This window comes from Rhinopithecus bieti, unplaced genomic scaffold (assembly GCF_001698545.2).
Source record: "Rhinopithecus bieti isolate Rb0 unplaced genomic scaffold, ASM169854v2 scaffold_10088, whole genome shotgun sequence".
NCBI lineage: Eukaryota > Metazoa > Chordata > Mammalia > Primates > Cercopithecidae > Rhinopithecus > Rhinopithecus bieti.
Window position 1 is genome coordinate 310,719 of NW_016806409.1, and position 6,866 is coordinate 317,584.

General features: G+C 49.0%; 1 pseudogene; it reads right to left on the reverse strand.

The window, feature by feature from the left end:
• Nucleotides 1-3,013: 3,013 nt before the first annotated feature.
• LOC108532222 (SHC-transforming protein 1 pseudogene) lies at nucleotides 3,014-4,527 on the reverse strand (annotated as a pseudogene).
• Between the last annotated feature and the right edge of the window lie 2,339 nt (nucleotides 4,528-6,866).

The window sequence follows — 6,866 nt, forward strand, 5'->3', positions numbered from 1 at the left end:
TTTTTTTTTTTTTTTTTTTTTTCTTGAGACAGTTTTGCTCTTGTTGTCCAGGCTAGAGTTCAATGGCACGATCTTGGGTCACTGCAACCTCTGCCTCCCGGGTTCAAGCGATTCTCCTGCCTCAGCCTCCCAAGTAGCTGGGATTACAGGCATGAGCCACCACATTTGGCTAATTTTGTATTTTCAGTAGAGACGGGGTTTCTCCATGTTGGTCAGGCTGGTCTTGAACTCCCGACCTCAGGTGATCTGCCCGTCTCAGCCTCCCAAAGTGCTGGGATTATAGGCGTGAGCCACTGTGCCTGGACTTGTTTTATTCTTGAGACAGAGTCTCGCTGTGTCACCCAGGCTGTAGTACAGTGGTGTGATCTCGGCTCACTGCAACCTTCACCTCCCAGGCTCAAGCCAATCTCATGCCTCAGCCTCCCAAGTAGCTGGGACTACAGGCCTGCACCACCATGCCTGGCCAATTTTTTGTATTTTTAGTAGAGACTAGGTTTCACCATGTTACCCAGGCTGGTCTTGAACTCCTGAGCTCAGGCAATCCGCCTGCCTCCACCTCCCAAACTGCTAGGATTACAGGCGTGAGCCACCGTACCCGACCACAAGTTCAAATTAATTAAAATTAAATAAAATGGAAAATTCAGTTCCTCAGTCACATTTGCCATATATCAAGTGCTCCGTGGCTGTATGTGTCTAGTGCTACCTTACTGGATAGTAGAGATATAGAACATTTTCTAGGCCGGGTGCAGTGGTTCACGCCTGTAATCCCAGCACTTTGGGAGGCTGAGGCGGGTGGATCACCAGAGGTCAGGAGTTCGAGATCAGCCTGGCCAACAGGGTGAAACCCTATCTGTACTAAAAATACAAAAATTAGCCTGGCATGGTGGCAAGCACCTGTAATCCTAGCTACTCAGCAGGCTGAGGCAAGAGAATCACTTGAACCCGGGAGGCGGAGGTTGCAGTGAGTTGAGATCCCACCACTGTACTCTATCTAGCCTGGGCGACAGAGCAAGACTCTGTCTCAAAAAAAAAAAAAGAAAGAAAGAAAGAAAGAATAGAGGGTGGTGATTTGGGGTACATGGTGTGAGGGGATGGCAGGATATGAAGGAAAGGGCAGCTGAGTAGAGCTCTTGGAGGTAAAACTCACAAAAATGTAGGGCCCCCTCTGACCTAGTCCATCTGCAATTTTATTTTTTATTTTTTAATTTTTTATTTTTAGAAGAAATACGGACTTCAGTGAAGAGTTTTCCCTTTGGTACAAGTGAGACCCATGGAAACATCCCAACAACAATAAGAGGAGGCTTTATCCACAAGGCCTAAAGAGAAAGCCCGGCTTGCTGTTGTGTGGCCACTCCAGGCCTAGGCAGGGCTGGACCTGTAGAAGGTACTCAGGAACTGCAGGTTTTGCATTTCCCCTTTGTGAAACAAACATGCATTCCCGCAAACTTCTGCTTCCCAGCCTCGTTGTAAGAGGCCCAAGTTTTTCTAGTCCTAGCTGGAAATCAATTTCATCTGCCTCAGGTCTCTGATGTAAATAATAATGCTGCTGATCCCTGTTACCCCACAGGCCTGGGCAACGAAAATGCCAAGAGCTGTAAAAGGTCTTGGAAAATTCAAAAAGGTGATGTATAAATGTAATAATTGATTATCATTTTGTGCTCAAGAATAAGCCATGGAAAACAAAATTAGGAAAGTAAGTCCATATCCCTAAAATATATGCATATAAAATATTAAAAGAATGCAGTTCTTGCAGATGGTATTCAGGTTTGGTCTACTGCTTTAGGGTCTCAATGCCCCTTTTCCCACCTCCACAAAACCCACCTGGGAGACTTTACTGCACAGGAAGCCCAAATTCAGTCACCCCACCCCTCCTTTCCCAGAAAGGGAGGCAGGGCAGAGGCTCCAGGAGGAAGGGCTACATTTTGGCTGTAGAGTACAATAGGCATGCATCATGGGAGGGTGGGGTTTATGAAATGTATATACAGACTCCTTGGATTGAGGGGCCCCGGCCAGGAGGCACTGAGCAAGGGAGGGATCCATCTTCCCCCTGGCTGGGAGCGGGGCTCTGGGGCAATCTCTAAGGGCTGCATACCCCCAGGGAGAGGAGATAGCTGCCACTCCTGCCTCTGTTCTCCCAACCCAAACCAGAGAGGGTGCTGAGCAAGGAGAAAACAGGGTCCCAGAAGCCAAGAAGGTGTCAGCATCCCTGTCATTGAACTCAGGGACCCATGAATTTTTTTTTTTTTTTTTTTTTGAGATGGAATCTTGCTCTGTCGCCCAGGCGGGAGTGCAGTGGTACAATATTGGCTCACTGCACCCTCCACCTCTCGGGTTCAAGGGATTCTCCTGCCTCAGCCTCCTTAGTAACTAGGATTATAGGTGCACACCACCACACCCAGCTAATTTTGTATTTTTAGTAGAGGCGGGATTTCGCCATGTTGGCCAGACTGGTCTTGAACTCCTGACCTGAAGTGATCCATCCGCCTTGGCCTCCCAAAGTGCTGAGATTACAGCGTGAGCCACCACATCTGGCATGAACTGTTTGCATAAAATATCTTCAGACCTAGGAGATGATCAAAGGCACAAAGTTTAAACATGGGGTGGGGTTGTGGAGGGGTACAACACAGAGCTGAGGGGTGTGATTTGTTCCCCCTTGCCCAGAAGGGTGACTGCTCCACTGGGCCTATCACCACAGGACATTTTCCATGACAAGCACTCACCTTCTTGGGGAAGGGGCATCTGGTTGGCACGGGGAAGGGGCATCAGGTTGGTACAGGAAAGGCCTAGGTAAGGGGCCACTCTGTCCATTAATACTTCGGGGATTAATGTTTGGGGAGAAGCAGGATTCTCCCCAGGCTTCTGACTCAAAGTATCTCACTTAGCTGGATACTAAACCCAGTGTCCACACTACTCTTAGCTCTGACACAAGGCCAAACCCACAAAACACTCCCAAATGGGGTCCCGAGAGTTAGGGAATAGGGTGGAATCTTCTGGAAGAGAGTACTGGGGCAGATCACAGTTTTGGCTCCACAGGTTGCTATAGATACAGTTCACTGCCTGCAGAGATGATGGGCCAGTGATTGTCCATGTGGTAGCTGATGAGGTGACTGACACTCTCTCTTTTTATTTATTTTATTTTATTTTTTTGAGATGGAGTCTCGCTCTGTTGCCCAGGCTGGAGTGCAGTGGCACTATCTCGGTTCACTGCAAGCTCCGCCTCCCGGGTTTACACCATTCTCCTGCCTCAACCTCCCGAGTAGCTGGGACTACAGGTGCCTGCCACCATGCCCAGCTAATTTTTTTGTATTTTTAGTAGAGACGGGGTTTCACCATGTTAGCCAGGATGGTCTCGATCTCCTGACCTCGTCATCCGCCCGCCTTGGCCTCCCAAAGTGCTGGGACTGACACTCTCAAAGCAGTGATCCTTTGTCCAAACCAGTCCTTCAGGGTCCACCCGTAGCAGGTGCTTGGGCTGCCCACTCTGCAAGCCAGTAAGCACATACTGGCCTTGGTCGTGCTCTCCTGCCCCAAGAAGTCCCCTTGGAGCTGTGGCAATGCCTCAGCCTCTTGCTGACTCACCTTCCCATGGAACCAGGGCTCCCCTTGGAGCTGCTCAGCCACGGACACCTCTGGGGAGGGGGAGGCACCCAAAGAGCATCTTTAAAGGGCTTCATGTCAAAGACGTCCCAGGGTGCGCTGCCACTGATGGCAGGATGGGGGGCCCAGCACCACCTTCTGCTTGCTGGGCTTTGTCTAGGTTCTGGACGTTGACACAGGAGGGATCACTGGAGAGCTCTCTGCCTGCTGGACAGGGTGGTGGAGGTAGCATCTGTTTGTGGACTTCTGGATCTCCCCCAGCAGGCTGTCCCACAGGCAGTGTAGCTCCCAAGTGGCTGGGGGACCAGACACTGGGTGGAGTGGGTCAAGCAGCCTCTGAAGCGGCTCCTTCCCGAAGCCTCATGTCTACGAACTCCCCAAGAGGAGGTTCCTTCCCTGGGACGTCATTATAGTGCTAATGGTCAGGTGGCTCTTCCTCCTCCTCCTTATTCCAAGCTGATCCATCAAAGCCAGCCATCCTGTCATGGGGGTGACCAGTTGGGGTGGGTTCCTGAGGTATTGTTTGAAGCACAACTCGAAGGCCTGGTCAATGGTGCTGATGACATCCTGGGAAGGCCTTTGGGACACTCCAGAATGTGGCAGGCTTTCTGATTCACAGGGTCTTTGGCAACATAGGCAACATCCTCAGCTGTGTCCTGTTGGCAGTCTGCGGCCATGAAGTTGAGGCTACTAGTGGAAACTGTAAGAGTGATCGGCATTCCAGCAAATTTCAGGTTACTCTTTCCCATGATAGAGCTGAACAGGCAGCTACAGGGCTTTCTCGTCCTTGTCACCCTCTTAGCACCAGGCACAGCATCACACACCAGACTGATGGCCTGCCTCCCTGAGTGACCTGAGTTGCGTGTTGAAGTCGAGGGCACGCATTGATTGCAAGACTCCATATAGCCCATGGAAGTGAGCCTGGGCCATTAGCATCCTCTGCAACAACAGCTGTGGATTGGAGCTAGCAAAATGAGGACGGGAAGGAAGTGGTCTCAGTGGATGCAGAGCAGGGCCAAGAGGAAGAGCAAAGCAGGGCCTCATGGAATCTCCGCATCGCACTGCGGGCCGATTTGGTTCCAGATCACACCACTGCCTGCTTAGGTCACCACTCCAACTTTCTCCTCTGGCCCTGCCTCCCTATAGACACTTTATTATACTCACTTCCGGCCTCACTAACCCCTGACCCTTGCCCCCTGGGGTTTTTAACTTTCAGAGTTGCTCACATTGAGCCTACAGCAATTTGTCAATTACACTTCAGGTTTTCCTACAGTGGCACTGGTTCCTGTGGAGGTTGCTGCTTGTGAATTTCTGCTCCCATAAACTGTGATTCTCAGGCTGGGCATCGTGGCTCATGCCTGTAATCCCAACACTTTGGGAGGCTGAGGCAGGAGTATTGCTTGAGCCCAGGAGTTTGAGACCAGCCTGGACAACACAGGGAGACCTCATCTCTACCAAAAATTGAAAAATTAGCTGGGTGTGGTGGCTCGTGTTTGTAGCCCCAACTATTAGAGAGGCTGAGACAGAAGAATTGCTTGAGCCCGGGTATTTGAGGCTGCAGTGAGCTATCATTGTGCCACTGTACTGCAGACAGAGCAAGAGCCTGTCTAAGAAAAAAATTGTGATTTTATCTGACTGGCTCACCAATTTAGGGCACAACAATTTGCTGTGTGACCCCACTTCTCTGATGGACCTAACAAGAGTTGATTTTTCAGTTTTTTCAGCTTTTTACTTGTTTGAGTGTAGAGGTGATTTCCAAGCTCTTTACGTGTTAGACTGGAAACTTTCCTTCTTGGTTTTTTTTGTTTTTTTTTTTTTGAGACGGAGTCTCGCTCTGTCGCCTGGGCTGGAGTGCAGTGACCGGATCTCAGCTCACTGCAAGCTCTGCCTCCCGGGTTTACGCCATTCTCCTGCCTCAGCCTCCCGAGTAGCTGGGACTACAGGCACCAGCCACCTTGCCCGGCTAGCTTTTGTATTTTTTAGTAGAGACGGGGTTTCACCGTGTTAGCCACGATGGTCTCGAACTCCTGACCTCGTGATCCGCCCATCTCGGCCTCCCAAAGTGCTGGGATTACAGGCTTGAGCCACCGCGCCCGGCCTTTTTTTTTTTTTTTTTAAGAGGAAGTCTTGCTATGTTGCCCAAGCTAATCTTGAACCCCTGGGCTCATAATCCCAACTCCAAAGTGTTGGGATTACAGGCGTGAGCCACCTTGCCCAGTCGAAATCCTTTATTTCATTTTGAGTGAATTTGGCTGTTTGTGTCTTTCACTCTGTTTAAAAAATTATATAGGGGCTGGGTGTGGTAGCGCATGCCTATAATCCCAGCACTTTGGGAGGCCAAGGCAGCAGGATTGCTTGAGCCCGGGAGTTTGAGACCAGTCTGGGCAACATAGCAAGACCCTGTCTCTACAGAAAATACAAAAATTAGCCGAGGATAGTGCCCTCATGCCTGTGATCCCAGCTACTTAGGAGGCTGAGGCAGGAGGATCACTGGAACCCAGGAAGTTGAGGATGCAATGAGCCATGATTGTTCCACTGCACTCCAGCGTGGATGACAGAGTAAGACCCTGTCTCAAAAGAAAAGGAAAAAGAAAAAAAAAAATTCCCACACAGCACAGATGATAGGAATTTTTTTATCCTGATGTATAGGAATTTTATTTTACTTTTTAATTTATTTAATTAATTAATTAATTATTATTATTATTATTTTGAGACAGAGTTTCTCTCTTGTTGCCAAGGCTGGAGTGTAGTGGCCCGATCTCAGCTTACTGCAACCTCTGCCTCCCAGGCTCATGCGATTCTCCTGCCTCAGCCTCCCAAGTAGCTGGGATTACAGGGGCGCACCACTACGGCCGGCTAAGTTTTGTATTTTTAGTAGAAACAGGGTCTCATCATGTTGGCCAGGCTGGTCTCAAATGCCTGGCCTCAAGCGATCCGCCTGCCTCAGTCTCCCAAAGTGCTGGGATTCCAGGAGTGAGCCACCATGCCCGGCCAACAGAAATTTTACAATTTCATTTAAGTTGTCAAATGTATGGGTATTTATGTTTGTAGTACTCCTTTGTTATTCTTTTAATGTTTTTAGGGTCTGTAGTGATGTCTTCCTTTTCTGTTGTTTATAGTTTGTGTCTCTTCTCTGTTTTTCTTGGTCAGTCTGACCAAAGGTTTATCAATTTTACTGATTTTTTTCCAAAGAACTAGCTTTTGGTTTCACCGACTTCCTCTACAGTTTGTTCTCAATTTCATTGATTTTTTTTTTTTTTTTTTTTTTT